This window comes from Cylas formicarius, unplaced genomic scaffold (genome assembly GCF_029955315.1).
Source record: "Cylas formicarius isolate icCylForm1 unplaced genomic scaffold, icCylForm1.1 PGA_scaffold_2__14_contigs__length_35257938, whole genome shotgun sequence".
Classification (NCBI taxonomy): domain Eukaryota; kingdom Metazoa; phylum Arthropoda; class Insecta; order Coleoptera; family Brentidae; genus Cylas; species Cylas formicarius.
Window position 1 is genome coordinate 1,835,210 of NW_026844319.1, and position 16,666 is coordinate 1,851,875.

Sequence of the window (16,666 nt, forward strand, 5' to 3'; positions counted from 1 at the left end):
AACACAATAGTTGGATAGATATAAATAATGTTGCGTAGGTTTGAGGAAGATTCAGTTGCAAATTAGTAGTGCTCGTAGAACATTTAAAAAATGTTTATCCTCGACGTTCAAGGATTTCAGTATAAACAGAGCGATTATATCGTTAGAGAAATCGCAATTATAAACGTGTCCAGTGGAGAAGTGTTTCATAGAATGGTGAAAACACCTTGTCCGTATAACTGGTTCACAGGTGAAATTAGAAACCATCTTTTGAAGACCACGAATCGTGTCCACGGACTATCCTGGGATGAAAAAGAAGATGAGACCTGTCTACCTCAAGAAAGTGTAGTTAGTTTTATTAGAAACATTGTACAAAATAACTATATCTATGTTAAAGGCAGTTGTAAGGTAAACTATTTAAAATCACTGCTTTATTACAATGATATTGATATTGTCGATTTACATTAAGTTTAAAAGAAAATAACCAGTATAATTTTCATTGTAATAATCACTTTTATAATTTCTCTAATTGTGCCAAAGAAAATGTACTATTGCTGAGAAATTGGTATATTAATAAAAATTATCTTAAAAAATGAACTTGTTGTTTTATTAACTTTAACCATAAGAACAATTAAAATGATGTTTATCATGTGATGGAAAAATTAAACAAGTTATAACTCGAATATTTTTTTATTATTTTTATTTACTAACTAACTAAAAACGATTAATTTCTAAACGTAAGGATATAAGAAAAAAACTTGAAGAATTAAAACGTGGTGAAATGATGCAAGAGACAATGTTTAAGCCTATTAAAAAACGATTAAAAAATATCGAGTCTTCCTTGCAAAATTCAACAAGAACAACAACGCCAGCAACCACGACGACGAAGACGACTCTAGTAAGTGATGTAACACAAACTACTCCAAAGTATCATCCTCCCGTAAAAGTGGAGGAGCCCGCCGCCGCCGCCGCAGCAGAAGAACAAACTTTACCGCTATCAGTAATTCAAAAGAAACGAAAAATATTGCCTAGACAGTTATCATTTAATTCGACTCCTATTAGTAATTACGATTCACCGAGTGAAATGAAACAATCAATTATAGATGAAATTGATTCAGATTATGAAGAGAACGTAGTAAACTTGTTGTTTTATTAACTTTAACCATAAGAACAATTAATATTATTTTTATCATGTGATGGAAAAAATTAATCAAGTTATAACTCGAATATTTTTTAATATTTTTATTTACTAACTACACTAAATTTTTGACTTTCAAACTCTTCCGCGTCGTCGTCTAAAACGAAGCAAAAATCTTCAACTTTGCTGGTACTGGGAGTGGTGGTAGTCGTCGTCATCGTCGTAGTGGTGGCTGATTATAAAATTCTGTTTTCCAGAATTTTTATTTTCTCTTCTTCCGAAGCCGGCTTGAATTTTTTAACCGGTACCGGTTCGTCCTCCTCTATGGCAGCCGCATAAAAATTGACGTCGGAGAATTCACGCATCCCCTTCAATAACAATTGTAATTCTTCCTCGTCATCGGCCGCCACTCTCAGGTATCGGACGGGAAGATTTTTTAATTTTCCCTGAACCGTTTCATTCTTCGGTGAATATTTCAAATACAAGTGAACTCTCTTGTTCACAATCTTCACTTCTTTCCTCCCATACCTATGATAATTTGATAGATTTTTAGTAAATTATGGAAAACAAAACAATGAAGGTGACAGACTTACCTGAATAAATTTTTTAAAAATACCGCCAGCATCTTGTTGGAAAGTCTGGCGGGATCCGTTGACTCAAAAATTAATGTTGACGGAGTGTCCATAGTCGTTGTGTACAATGATTCCTTGTCGTAGAGTTCGATATATTTATATGCATTTATTTTTTTTAATTATTATCTATCCTAAAATTTCCACTTCGTCAGCACGATAATAACACAGTGCATTCATAATATTAAAAGCGATTACGTTATATTTATCAATTGCGCAAAACATAATAGTTTTGACCCTAACCCCGCTATCCGATAAAAGCGGTAAAATTCTACAAAGTGATATTATTTATCACATACGCGTCTATTAGAATAGACAAAAAAGTCTGCTGCGTATAAGTAAAAATGTCTGAAATCAGTGAGTTGAGTGAAAAAACGCTGCTGAAAATTAAAGAAGTTGGTGAGTTAATTAAAACAAAACATGAATATTGCAAGTGGATAAAATTTCTGAACAGAAACAATTTAATTTTGAAAAAATATTTAAAAAGTGTATCGTCATCGTCGACAGACAGAAAAGCGGTGGCAAAAATAGAATCAAATTTAAGTCTTTTAAAAAATTTTAAAGAACAATTCAAACATCATAAAACAGTTAAAAAAAATAATGCAAAATTAATTTGGGTTGATAACGAGTCTTGCTTTAAAAATCGTATTAAAACGGGAGCAATAGTTAATTTAGATATTAAAGATCCTATAATATTTTTTAGCAAGGCGTTTAGATCATTCTCTTGTCAAATAAAAAAAGCCCTTCGGGAGTCCCTAATTAAAGTTAACGTAATATTTCTTGCAGATTTTGTAAAACCACAAACAGGCGAAACCGATGTAAAACATTTTTCCACCAAAAATCGCGTCATCGATCATAATACCGATTTGAAAGAATTTTATAGTAATTATATTAAAAATAATATATTAACAAAGCGGAGATTCGACTCATAGCAGATTTTATTGCGATAGGTGCTTAAATCATTTTTATTCACAACAAACTTTAAATAAACACATATTTAGTTGCAGAAAATTAAATAAAACCAAAATTACGCTCCCAACTGAACAAGAGAAACACGTAACATTTTCGCATTTTAAAAATAAAGAAAAAGTACCGTTTGTTATTTACGCGGATATCGAGTGTATTTTACAAAAATACGAAGATTCCGCTGCGACGGGAAACATTAAAAAATATCAAAAACATATTCCTTGTAGTATTTCTTATTATCTGTTGTGCAGTTACGATAATAATCTTTCCAAATTTAACTTGTATACGGGTAAAGATTGTATGAGCTGGTTTTGTCGACAATTACAAGAACTGGCCCTACAATTAAATCCTATATTTAACAATGCTGTTTCAATGACACCTTTGACTGAACATGAAAAAGAATCATTTTATACATCAACCACATGTCACATTTGTTCAAAACCATTTACCGAAAATGATTTAAGAGTAAAAGATCATTGTCATTTCACGGGAAAATATCGAGGAGTTGCTCATTCTTCTTGCAATCTTAATTACAAGGACGATCATATGATACCCGTGGTATTTCATAACTTAGGATACGATCTACACTTTTTTATTAAAAACTTGGCAACTGAAATTCCCGGTTCGGTAATATTACTACCTCGTAACAAAGAAAAATATATATCGTTTACAAAATATATCGAAAACACGAGCGTTAATTTTCGATTTTTAGATTCATTCAGATTTATGGCTAGTAGTTTGGATAAGTTAAGTTCTTATTTAGACCCTAGCGAAAAAAACATTACTAGAAGCTTTTGCGAAAATCTCGAAGAATTTCAGTTGTTACAGAAAAAGGGAGTCTTTCCGTATGAATATCTAGATGATTGGGAAAAATTGAACGACGTCGAATTGCCCCCGATTGAAAATTTCTATAGTAAACTTAGAAAATCCGGTATTACGATAAAAGATTACGAGCATGCCAAAAATATTTGGACAACATTCAAAATTCAAAATTTACGCGAATATATGGAATTGTATTTGAAAACAGACGTACTATTATTGACGGACGTTTTCGAAAATTTCAGAAATGTATGTCAAAAAACGTATGGCTTGGAATGTTTGAAATATTACACGGCACCGGGTCTGGCATACGATGCATGTCTTCTCATTTTAAATGTTCAACTAGAATTAATTACGGACATCGATCAATTAATGATGATCGAAAAAGGAATACGCGGTGGAATTTCACAATGCAGTAACCGATACGGTAAGGCTAACAATAAATACATGGAAAACGATTATAATCCAGACATTCCTTCATCATATTTAATGTATTTCGATGTAAATAACCTATATGGAACGGCAATGAGACTACCACTACCGACGGGTGGGTTCCAATTGATCGATAATAACGCATTTTATTCTATCATAAACACGTCGGACGATTCTGACGTTGGGTATCTTCTTGAAGTAGATATAGAATATCCTACAATACTTCACGATATCCACAAAGATCTACCTCTATGTCCGGAACGTTTGATTCCACCAACGGGTCAAACAAAACAGCCGAAATTATTGACAACATTGTTTGATAAAAAAAACTACGTAATACATTATAAAAATCTCAAACAGGCTCTTCAGTTAGGTTTACGTGTTACAAAAATTCATAAAATATTTTAACCAATCTCCGTGGTTGAAAACCTACATTGACCTAAACACACACTTGAGGCAGCAAAGCAAAAACGAATTCGAAAAAAATTTTTTTAAATTAATGAATAATGCCGTTTTCGGCAAGACTATGGAAAACGTTCGGAAATATAAAGACGTTAAACTGGTAACAAGTTGGTCGGGACGATACGGTGCAAAGAGTTATATTTCAAAACCAAATTTTCATAGCTTAACAATTTTCGACAATGACATGGTTATCATTGAAATGAAGAGATTGAATATTAAATTTAATAAACCCATTTACGCTGGTTTTAGTATTTTAGAAATTTCAAAAACATTTTTATACGATTTTCATTATCATTATATTATACCAAAATTCGGCAAGGATGTAAAACTCTTGTATTCAGATACAGATTCGTTAATATATAATTTTTACGTTGACGATATTTATAAATGTATTCGAGAAGATATTCATAAATTTGACACTTCTGATTATCCTCCCGATAACATTTATAATATTCCTTTGGCTAATAAAAAAAGTTTTGGGATTGATGAAAGACGAAAACAACGGTAGAATTATGCACGAATTTATCGGATTAAAATCTAAAATGTACGCGATCAAATTATATTATTCAAATGTAGAACGAGAAAAATCTTCTAACAAAAAAGAAGTCGAAACTATTAAAAAAGCCAAAGGTATTACCGGTTCGTCATTAAAAACAATCACTTTTGAAGACTATTATAATTGTCTGTTTGATAAAACTCAAATGTATACCAACGAACATCTGTTTCGTAGTAAATACCATGAAGTTTTTACGGTAAACCAAAGGAAAATTGTTTTAACACCGTTCGATGATAAGAGAGTGGTTAATTATATATTTACTGATACATTGCCTTGGGGATATAAAACAAATTAAATTTTATGTTAAAAAAATATTCACTTGTTTTAATTAATACAATTTCATAAGCAGCAAAAACTCACTTGTTTTATCATTTTTGTTTTAATTAATTCAATTTCATAAGCAGCAAAACTCAACAATTTTAAATAAGACATTATTAAAAGGTAAGAACCTATTTGTTTTCTGTAGTCATAATTTAATACAATTTTTTTTCACAGCATTCTAACGTCGAGTCACTGAAAATTTGCGTTAAAGTGTTTAGTCAAGTACGAAGCAGCAGCAGCCATGAATAGTGATCGTTACGTAACAACAACAACCGAAAAAAAAGTGAAACAAGATGTTTCGGAAAACTCCAAAGTCTACTACTATAACGGTACCAAGTACTGTAATAACTGTAATAAATCTTTTTGCTTTTGTGAAGAATCCATTAAAAATCATCCAATATGTAATATAAAATATTGTTCGCAATCAACAAGTCGTTCGAACAATATAAGTTTATATTGCGACGAAGTTATTCCATCATCGTCGTCGTCGTCGTCGTCGTCGTCGTCGTCACCACCAGCGGCCAAAAAAACAAGGATTTAGAACATACCCTATAGAAGAAGAAGAAGAAGAAGAAGAAATACGTTGTGGTGTTTAGCAAATTTATATCGGATGTCAATACTTTGTAAATGTTTTCAATAAATCATCAATTTTATCGGTGCACATTTATTTAATTGTATTCACCTCGACAACCTTTTTAGATATTATTTTGTTTTCTATTCAAACTTATCAATGTAAATGTTTTAAATAAATCATCAATTTTATCGGTGCACATTTATTTAATTGCATTCACCTCGACAACCTTTTTAGATATTAATTTGTTTTCTATTCAAACTTATCAATGTAAATGTCTTAAATAAATCATCAATTTTATCGGTGCACACTTATTTAATTATATCGACCAGCGCGCATACACGACGACGACGCGATAACGTGCCGGCCCAGTTACGCTAGGGGAACAGCGCGCGCGTCGGCGGCGGCGTTTATCTCCGAAGGTTCGCGGTTCGAATCCCGCCCGCGCGAGACATCGGCGGCGGCGGCGGTCGCTTTTTTCGGCTCTCAAAAATTTCTCACCCCCGCACCCCCACACCCCCCGTAGTGTCGAAAAGGCACTACGAAATTTATTTTTTCTACGAACCCCTTTTTTTACCGGGGTGCAATTGCCAAAAAGGCACTAGCGACTATGACGTCATAAAATGTTTTTTAATCAGTGACACCACTTTTTCCCCAAGGGGAGGCGCCAAAAAGACACTATGACGTCACACCTCGACACAGGTGTAATTACCTTACCCACCCCCAGGGGTCCCCGTACACCTGTCTACACCCTAATGGTGACAGTTTCCACTTCTTCGGCGTGACCTTTACTTCTTTTACATGACCCCCCTTACGAAGAACTGGCTTTGGTACACTGCTGATGGAAAATGCCATCGGTGACCTTGAATCGTCACAGTCCCGCGTTAGAATAACTACTCAGGTCCACAGGGAGACGGAAAGCGTGGGGGCAGGTCCTCCCCTCTATAAGTAAAAACGCAGCTATGCCCGTCCACGCAACTGCCATCAGACGGGCACCGCCGGCAGACAGAATTCGCTCCGCGATTACGTTATAGAGAAAAGTTTTGTCAGTTCCGCCGGGTCCGTCAACAAAAAATAAATTTCTGTTGACGAACGTCTCGTCCGCCTCCAGGCCCTGTCGAGGTGGAAATGTCGCAACGCACTCTCCGAATCTACGCTGTTTCTATTTTTTAACAAAGTGTAAATAAGGGCGTTGTAAACAGTACGTTGATCTGCGTTCAACTCGCACACTCTGTCCCCGAATCTCAATGGCACATTCTCGCGCTCGTCTGACGCCGGCGCGCATTGTCGCACTTCCGCAAACGCGTTCGCTTCATTGACGCTAGCAGCTTCCGGGTCGTCCAGACCGATCTCGTTGAGGTTTATTCCCTCGCGATTTGCCACTACGATTTGATCAATATGAATGAGAGCGCGGCGAAGCGCTATCGGCCGCGGAATACCGCGTCTTATGAGATCAGCGATCATGTAAGGATTTTTGAACTCTTCCCATAAGGCCGGTATTTCGTGCCGATGGCGCTCGAATGAATCTAAAATAATTAGTGCGAAAAAATTTCTGACGCGCGGCGGCAAATCGCGATCGCAAACCTCGTGCATCGCGTTGCGGTAAATGTCAAAATTGGTGAGTAACCGACGCTTCTCGCAGGCTTCATGGTACGTTTGACAGATATACCCGTCGGCTAGCGTTCGGATCGATTCGAAGGAGGTGGCGCCCCGTAAATGTTGTAACAAAATACGCAGGTGAAACCTTTCGTCATCCAACGGGGATACTTCCGGTATAACTCCCACGATTTTGTTAAAATATTGACGCGCACGCTATTCCCCCTCTCTTCTAAACCAAACGTAGTTTTCGGGTATCTTCACGTATCGCAGCTGCCGTGTTTCGGATTCGACCGCATTCAGACGGAAATACGCCACCAATTTAGACACGTAGTTTGTTGCGTCCGCGACACGGGTCAGTAATTCTTCTTCGTCGTCACCTTCATCGAAAGTGACGGGTTGTTCATTTTCCAATTGAATGGGCAGCGTAACTACGTCGTGGGAACGATCGTGTAATTTTTACTGGAAAATACGCCAGCACGCTTCCATCTAGCTGTATAGTTACGAATCTCGTCCCAATCGACTTCATTATTTTGCCCGCGCATTTGGTCCTTTATGACAATATTTGTAAGGCACGATCGATATGCCGATTATCATAACGATTGCCTGCGCCTGCAAACCGACCGTCGTCGGGACGGGCATATTCCGGTCTTCCGTCGAAACGGTGGAAATTTAGAACGGTATCGCGTCGAAAGGCCTTTGGATAGCCTTTCGCACACACGTGAGTCTCCAAATTGGTACACGGGGCGGCCTTATTGTCTTGACCGCAGACACGGTGCACATAATAATCACGCACAACACCGTACAGATCCGGCTCGACTTCGCGGTCGGGAATCCGGTCCCATCTTCTCCGCGTCGTCGATCCGATCCGTAGGTTCGAACCCGATTAAAATGTGAGCAGCGGCGGCGCGTGGTTCCATATTTAGGGGGTGCACAACGTAAAATCAAAAAATTGGCGGCCACGCGACGACGCCGAAAAATTTTTTTGCGTTATTCAAAGGCCAATCAATAATAGAAAATATATCTCAATTAAAAAAATAATAATAAATAACTTACCCTGCTGTCACCGATGAGTACTAACTTTGGCCTCGCAAAAAAAAATGTTTTTATGTACATAAGTAATAGTTTTTATCAAAGATTTTGTATTTCACAAACACGTTTTAAATTGAAAATCAATACGTCTGTCCTTCTTCGAGATAAATTCTTCAATCACTAATTCATTAAAATTTGGAATTTCTTGAATCATTTGTTTCTCAATGGATAACATTGCGAGGGCAGTCAACCTATTTTCACCCATTGTACTTCTAAGAAAAGTTTTAATTCTTTTTAATGTGGAGAAACAACGTTCCGCTTCTGCAGTTGTCATTGGCATCGTAACAATTGCTTGTAGTACTGAAAAAGTCTCTGAGAAATCTGTTTGCAAATTATTTTCAACTAAAAATTTAAGTAGGTGGACTGCTCCTGAAACTTCTCTAAAATCTGATCTTTTGTAGATTATTTCCAGTTCCGTCATCAATTTATCTTTGTTCAGAAAAGAAAAATTCATAATTGCTGAATTTAAGTGTTTGGTGGGAAAATTAGTTGAAAATATCTCGAAATTTTCAACTGAAAATAAGTGCGCTACTTCCAAATGGCCAGTGAATGAATATCTTCTTTTGATTTCTGCAAGTATAGTATCACATACTTCCTGGGCTTGCACAATCGTAGAAACATAAGAATGCCTCTCTTCTGTCTTTCTTCTTTTTCTAGTTTGACTTTCATCCATGTTTGCTAATTCAATTTCCTTTATGGTGTGAATTGTCTCCCGTTCTTTCTGTATATTTTTTTCAAATTCATTAATACATCTTTTTACGGTTACCGAATCAGTTGATCTTTTTTGCAGTTGTGAATATAAAATATTGACGTGAGGCATTATTCGATGAAAAACGGATAACCAAAAAATAAACTTAGGATCATACAATAATCTTAAAAGTGCGCCTGCCTTCGTGATTGTATCGGATTGTCTGGATGTGGATTGTATTTTTTCCATACACTCTATAAGTGCCTTCCGGTTTTCATATACGGTATTCACAGTTCTAATTTTGAAGTTCCACCTGGTAGCAGATGCACTTGGAACTCTATTTCCAACCACTTCATCCAGTATCGCAACTCTTTGTGGTGAATTTGAAAAAAAATTAGTAATGTCACTAAGTTCGGCAAAAAAAATGCGTGCATTTGTATTTATGCTTGTTGCCTGAGACATTATTAAATTTAACTGGTGTGCATAGCAGTGGATGTAATGAGCGTATTTAAATTTATTTTTAATAAGTTTTTGAACACCACCTTGAGCGCCACTCATGACGCTTGCTCCATCATAACTTTGGGAAATTAATTGATCCGGATTTTTTAAAACATAATTTAACGCTTCTTCTATGCAGCCAGCTAAGGCAACAGCATCATGTTCATTTGGTTTTACAAATGTCCAAAATCTCTCAACGGGGCTGCCATTCGGTGATGTATAACGGAAAACTATAACCATTTGAAAAATATTTGAAATATCACTGGTTTCGTCACTCATAATAGATACAAATTTTGATGCCGCAATTTCTTTTTTGATATGTGCCTGACAAACAGAGAGCATACATTCCAATATATCGTTCTGAATGTCTTTTGATGTTCCTTTAAATATGGTGGCTTGCTGCAAATGATCCCTCAGTGCTATATCCAGTTCAGCAGAAAAATTAATGAGTCCCCTAAATATACCAGGGTTTACAGAATCTTCTTTTTCGCGATGTCCGTGGAGGGCAAGTTCAAACGCACCACAAAATTTTACACAGTTTATAATTTTTGATAAAACATATCTATTATTTTTTACTTGGACATTATGTTTTTCTATGCTTAAACGATAGACACTATTTAATTGCTGTCTAATATCTTGTTTTCCCAATAAATTAAATCCTAATTTGGCAGATAAGTGTGATTTAGAATTCTGATGTTTTTTAATTTTTTCGGATAAATGAACTAAATCTTTTACTCCGGATTTTGTCCATTCTGATGGATCTGATGCCTGATCGCTTGAAAATAATAAGCATGGAAAACAGTAGAGACTATTACTCACATCACACCCGCACAACCAGTCAGTTTTTTCATACATTTCTATTTTAAAAGTACGTTTATATTCTCGATTTTTGCATTTAGTTGTATTAATAATTAACACATTCGGTTTGGGACCTCCAACACTTTTAATTTTAATTTTTTCTTCCAATGGAAGAGAAGAAAATTTAATTGTCTTTAAATATTGCACGTTATAATTGTCCGTCCGTCAGAGTTTTAAAACTATTTTTCGAATACTAATTTTCAACACGCACGCGTCATCGGCTATTATATTTGCAAACGCGAACTACAAGTGCACTCATTACGTGTGCACACGGGCCAGCTTAGATCGGTAGACCGCCGCGGGAAACAAAGAGTGCGGGCGGCGGATGATTGACCAATCAGATCTATTAGTTCCATGAGCAGTGAACGAAGCATTTTACGATCGGCGGAATCGGCTGCTGGCAAAGGGGGTTTGGAGTTTTGTTTATACAATGATTTATACCGGCGCGGCGGTCGCGGTGACGGCCGATAAGAAATTCCTAGTTTTTTATGTATTAATTTCAATTTTATGAATTTTGATGATTCGTTTTTTTTTATAAATAGGATTAAGAGAATTGTAGGATATAATTACATAAATAATTTTTTTTCCGAGCGGGCATTAAATTTGGGGGTGCACGTGCACATGTGCACTTATGGAGGAACCGCCACTGAATGTGAGCGTGTGGCAGTCCCCTTTTTTGGAATTCGATCGAATAATTATAAGCGCGGACGATTCCCAAGAATTGTTGTTTGACTAAATCCTCCATGAATTGTTCGAGCTTTGTATGGAAGACTCGGCACATCAATTCTGAACGATTTTCCACGCGCTGATTAAAACTTAAATTTCGAGTAATTTTTGGCCAATGGGGGTTGCAGGTCATCGTTATAAATAAGTCGGGTTTACCGTGTCTGGCAACGACTGCCATAGCGTTCGGGTATAGTTTGTTCTGTCCGCGACAACTAGCATTAAACCCGGACGGCAGGATGGTGATACGGCCGATCCTCGCATTAGGTCCCGCTACGGCTACGCGCCTGCGCACGTAGTCGATTAAGCGGTTGTAATACGTGGTACGAGCTTGACGTTGATTTGTCTGGTACCACCACAACTCTTGTGATTCTATTTTCACGTACGTGTCAACCACGTACTGTTGAAATAGTTTCGCGGAATTTTAGTAATATGGAAAAAGTCTCGTCACGTACCATCAACCTGTGCTGGTAGAAATCCCGGAGTAAGACTTTTTTGTCTCGTCTGCTCGCATATCTGAGACGCATGTCATCACCGTCCCCTCCTCGAGGGAAGAGTAACGGGTACACCCACGAGACAAATTACTAATTTTATTTTTATCGTCGTGGGTACACTCGCGGATCAACATCGAACGGTATATCGTTATCAAATACCGCTGCTATTTCGCAGCGGATCTCAGGTAAATTAAAATTACGTCGGTCTCCTTTGAATCCCACCATGATGTTCGCTACCGAGTCTGGCCCGTCACGTTCGATGCGTTTCCGAATCATTTCCCGAATGCAAATATAACTCTGGACGAGTACGTTCGTGCGCCTCAACATCTCCTCGAGGATCCGGAAAAGATGTGGATCTATTCCCGTCTCGTCAAAAAAATCGTTGCGACGTTCGAGCGCTTCCGCGACATCAAGAAAATAGTATTGATTATTTCTAATTGGCTCGTCACGATGCGGCACATTTAGAGGGATGTCCTGAGCGTGGTGATAAATTTGCCCCTTGCTTGTAAAACGAAAAGCCCCTTGCCCAACATTAACATCCGCAGGAATAGGAGGCCATGGCAAAATTACTATTCAATTTACGGATGTTATTTAAAAACTGCCCAGCAAGAGGTGTATTGTCAGTCAATAATTGACTTAATTCTTTTGGACATTCCCCCAATGGCCCTAGAAGAACTTCGCCCCCTTTGCAACAAAGTAATCTGATATTATACCGATTTTTCGGTTCTAATTGAAAAAACAAAATGTTGCAGAACGGCGAATATCTGTCATTGGCCCACACGAATGAACGTTTACATGAAACGCTTGTTCCTGTGCTAAAGTAATAGCGTCCCGGTGCGTTCTTCTAATAGATTGAACTGAAAAGTTTTATTTCATGTCCTGATTTTCCTGTCTCAAATCCTTTTTGTTTTGTGTTTTATCTTAGGTCCGCAGACAATGAAATGGGCGTCTGTCTTTTGACCAACCTTTGGTAATGTGTTTTGAATAATTATCGTTGTGTTTTAATCATTCTTCTAATCACGTCTGTCATTGTTAGGTCCTGCCCTAGGGAAATTGACCTGAATCTCTCAGTGCCAATGCCTGGTGGAAGATTTCTCCTAGCATTTCTGTTTTGATACCAATCATCTGGCATCACCCATGATCGCTGTTGATTCGCTGTTTCAACACAGCTCCAATTTGCTACTCTTTGGTTGCGATTTGCACCTGGTCCGTCTTAAATGTTTGGAATCCAAAACAGTATGCTGCTCCCATTATAGCTATGGAACTAGTTGCAGCGGATAGAGTTTGAACGTTTCTCTCATTCCAGCGTTCAGGATCCTCTGTTTCCGTTGGTCTGCTTATTTCCACTTGTGTTTCGCCTCCATTTAGAGTTAAGTTTTTGAAGCACACTTTCGCCATTTTAAATGTTGTGAACAATAATGTCAGACAATGCTTTAATATATTTGAAATTGAAGCGAGTGCTTCGAATATACTCTTGGAATGCGTTTGCGGTAATTTCTAGACCTGCCAATCTTTGGATGATTTCTGGTCTTCTTGGTCCGATTGGTGTTGTGTTTCCGACTAGATTTTGGATTACACGCGTACCTTGTGGTAGTCCAACTCTGAAGTTAGCGGCGGCAGATCCAGAACCAGTGCCATTACCATATCTCCTGCGATTTCCCAAGAAGGGAACCTCTTCAAAGATATGTGTATCGGTCGTTATAGCGTTTGCGCGGTATCCACCAAATCCTTGTACAACTGTGGTTGGTAAATCTGGAATTCGATGTCGCGTTTGTTTACCTACCTTATCGGTGTAGTTTTCAACCTCGTTGAGCATGGTAAAAAGGGGCTGAGGAAAATTTAATTGTTCGTCGGTTACAGCTTTTCCAATTGCCTTCTCCTCGCTGGTCAGTGCTACTTTTCCTTCTTTGGCCTTGACGTCAATTAGCTTCATCAATAATAGTGAGGTTGCATAATATGCGATCTCCTCTTTCATTAGGATTCTATCTAATTGCTTCTCGTCTGGTCTGAAATTTTGATAGACTTCTAACGACAAATCAACTATCCCATTGTAACTGGTGCTAAATTCTTGTCTTGGCGCGATTTCTGTTACAGAGACGTCAACTCCGAAGATCGATTCTGATATGATTGGCTCGTTCCTCTGCGATGTTCGGTTTTTCTGTAGGTGTGTCGGTGCCGGTAGTTCTTCGATTTTTAGTCCAGGATGAGGATGAGGATTGTTTGCCTTTGGTTTTATCGGGGCCTCTCTCCTCTTTCCCAAATGTTGATTGTTAGCCTGAACAGGAACAGTTTCTTCGCGTAAAATATCATCGTCGCATCGTTGCAAATTTGGAGAGACGGACGACGAAGTAGAATTTGTTGTTGTGTGTACTTCGGGCGGTTGCTGGTGATCTTCCATGGACGCGACTTTCAATTGAGGTTGAGAGATAGGTGGTGTCTCCCGTTGCTCAATCGGAAACAAAGGTGGCAAGATGACAGATAATCCACGCAAAATTATATATATCTCTCTCTGAGGGTTCTGAAAACGCGATTTGATGTTGGAGGTAAACGATATAAAACCACCCGCAACCAGTTTCGAATCGGTATAATCACACGACGGGCATTGAAACATTGCAAAATTTGAGAAGATGTTAAAGGTTGGATAATTATATTTAATTCGCGGATGTTGAAAAAAATAAGACGAAGTTGTATAACTATCAATCGACGACGAGATTCCAAAGATTGGCGATCTCTCAATTGACCCCTAGTAATAATACGCGATTCATTATTAACGGGCATGGTTAAACCGAATATTAATATTTATAAAAATATTAAAAAGCAAACCAAAAATTCTGACAAAAAAAAAAGAAAAATTGTTGTACAAAAGGTTTTAAAGTTTTGTGTATTTTTAAATATTAAAACTAAGAAACACTAGCACGGAAACGATAGTATTTATAAGGGTACTTACATTATCAATTGCCCCGATACAGATGGTAGTCGGATCCCTAAAATAAAAAAAAAATTACTGTAGTAAAATCGATATCTTACATTTCTCGATGATACAAATTTCAAATTTGAAAAAATATTTAATAAAAAATTTGAAAAATATTAATAATTACTTTCCAAAAAAAATTAATAAAATGATAAGAACACAAATATGATAAACAACGGTAGCAACTAATTAATAACATACGAGAGAAATAATTTCGCGCTTATTTTTAAACCGTCAACCACTTGGTAACCGTGAAATTAACCATAAATTAAATTGAAAATGACAATGGATTGTTTATAAATAGAAGTTTAAAGAAGGAAATAATATAGTGCTATTTCATTTATTCAATATTTCATTTATTATCCAAATTGGAATATACATTAAATTAAAACAATTTTAAAATGCATCGGAAATTGACAAAAATGTAGTTAACGTACGAGAGAAATAATTTCGCACTTAGTAATAGGGAAATTAATAATAAATTAAAGTAATAATGATGGTAATTGGATCGTATATAAAAAATGAATATCCTATAATAATTTAAGAACAAAATTGGAAAATATGCAATGATAATTGAAATGTTTTTTAATCAATTAATTAAAAAAAATATACAAATATGCGTTAGTTTCAAAAAATATTACATAGAATTTACTTTTTCTTGTTATATATGATAATTGAAATAAATTTATATAATATAATAATTATAAATATTCTAACTCTGCAAACGAGTTAAGTCTCCATTCTCACGACGGACATGATTCAGCTGTTCGCTATAATTGTAAAATTATGTGTCTATAAATAAGATAATCTCCACTCTCGTGACGAATTTGAGGCAGTTGTTCGCTATAATTATAAATATTCTACGCCTCTGAACGAGATAGTCTCCACTGTCGTGACGGACTTGAGGCAGCTGTTCGCTATTATTATACATTTTCTACAACTCGCTGTAATTATAAATATTCTACGTCTCTGAACGAGATGAGGCTCCATTCTCGTAACGGATTTGAGGTAGCTGTATGAACGAGTTAAGTCTTCATTCCCATGACGAAAATCACACGAGTAGGATTCTAGGGTAACCGTTGTTGAAGTGGTTCCTGATTGTGAAAAATATTGGAGTAAACGACGTTACGCGTCAATTTAAAACTCCGTCTCTGCGTCTAACAGCGCCTTGTTGCCGTGTCCTCAGGTGAACGCATCCTAGAGAACGCTACATAGAGTTGTCCATGCGCGAAACACGGGCTTGGCAAATGGAATCCTACCCTTGCGTACGCGTGTCCTTGACTTTTGTTGATCGTCATTGCGAATGTCAACCGTATGGGAAATTGTACTCCCTTTATCGGTCGAGGAAGTTGTGGAACGCTCGATGTTATTTCAATTTTAGGTAAGTTGATAATTTCGCGTTTGCGCGGACCTGAGAGAACTTTAACTTCCAAAACTTTCTCGCCGAGACGCTCCATCATCATCCGTATCCGTCGGACTGCCAATGCCGCCTGATCTCTAGGTTTTTTTTTTTCAATTTTTTTGAAAGCTTCTTTTCATTTGGTTTTAGGCTTTTCTTCGTATTCGACTGCCGTCTTAAGTTGATTCAATTTTTTTATTGGTGAAATATAGTAATTCGTGGATTTTACGAATTTTTTCTTTTCTGAGTTGTTGATTTGGGTTAGTTAGTATCTTCGACCAACGTAGATATAATTTTGAAATCGATTTCTTCGGCAATTTCTTCCCATTCGGTTTCTACTGTTTCGGTAGTTGGAAGTTGTTCCTTGGCTTCTGGTGTTGGCTGTCGACTTGGTGTTTTTTTTTCTGTTAGTTCGGTTGGTTGTGTGATTGTTTTTTGTGGCCCTTGGTTTTGCGGTTCCTGTTTGGGTCCTAT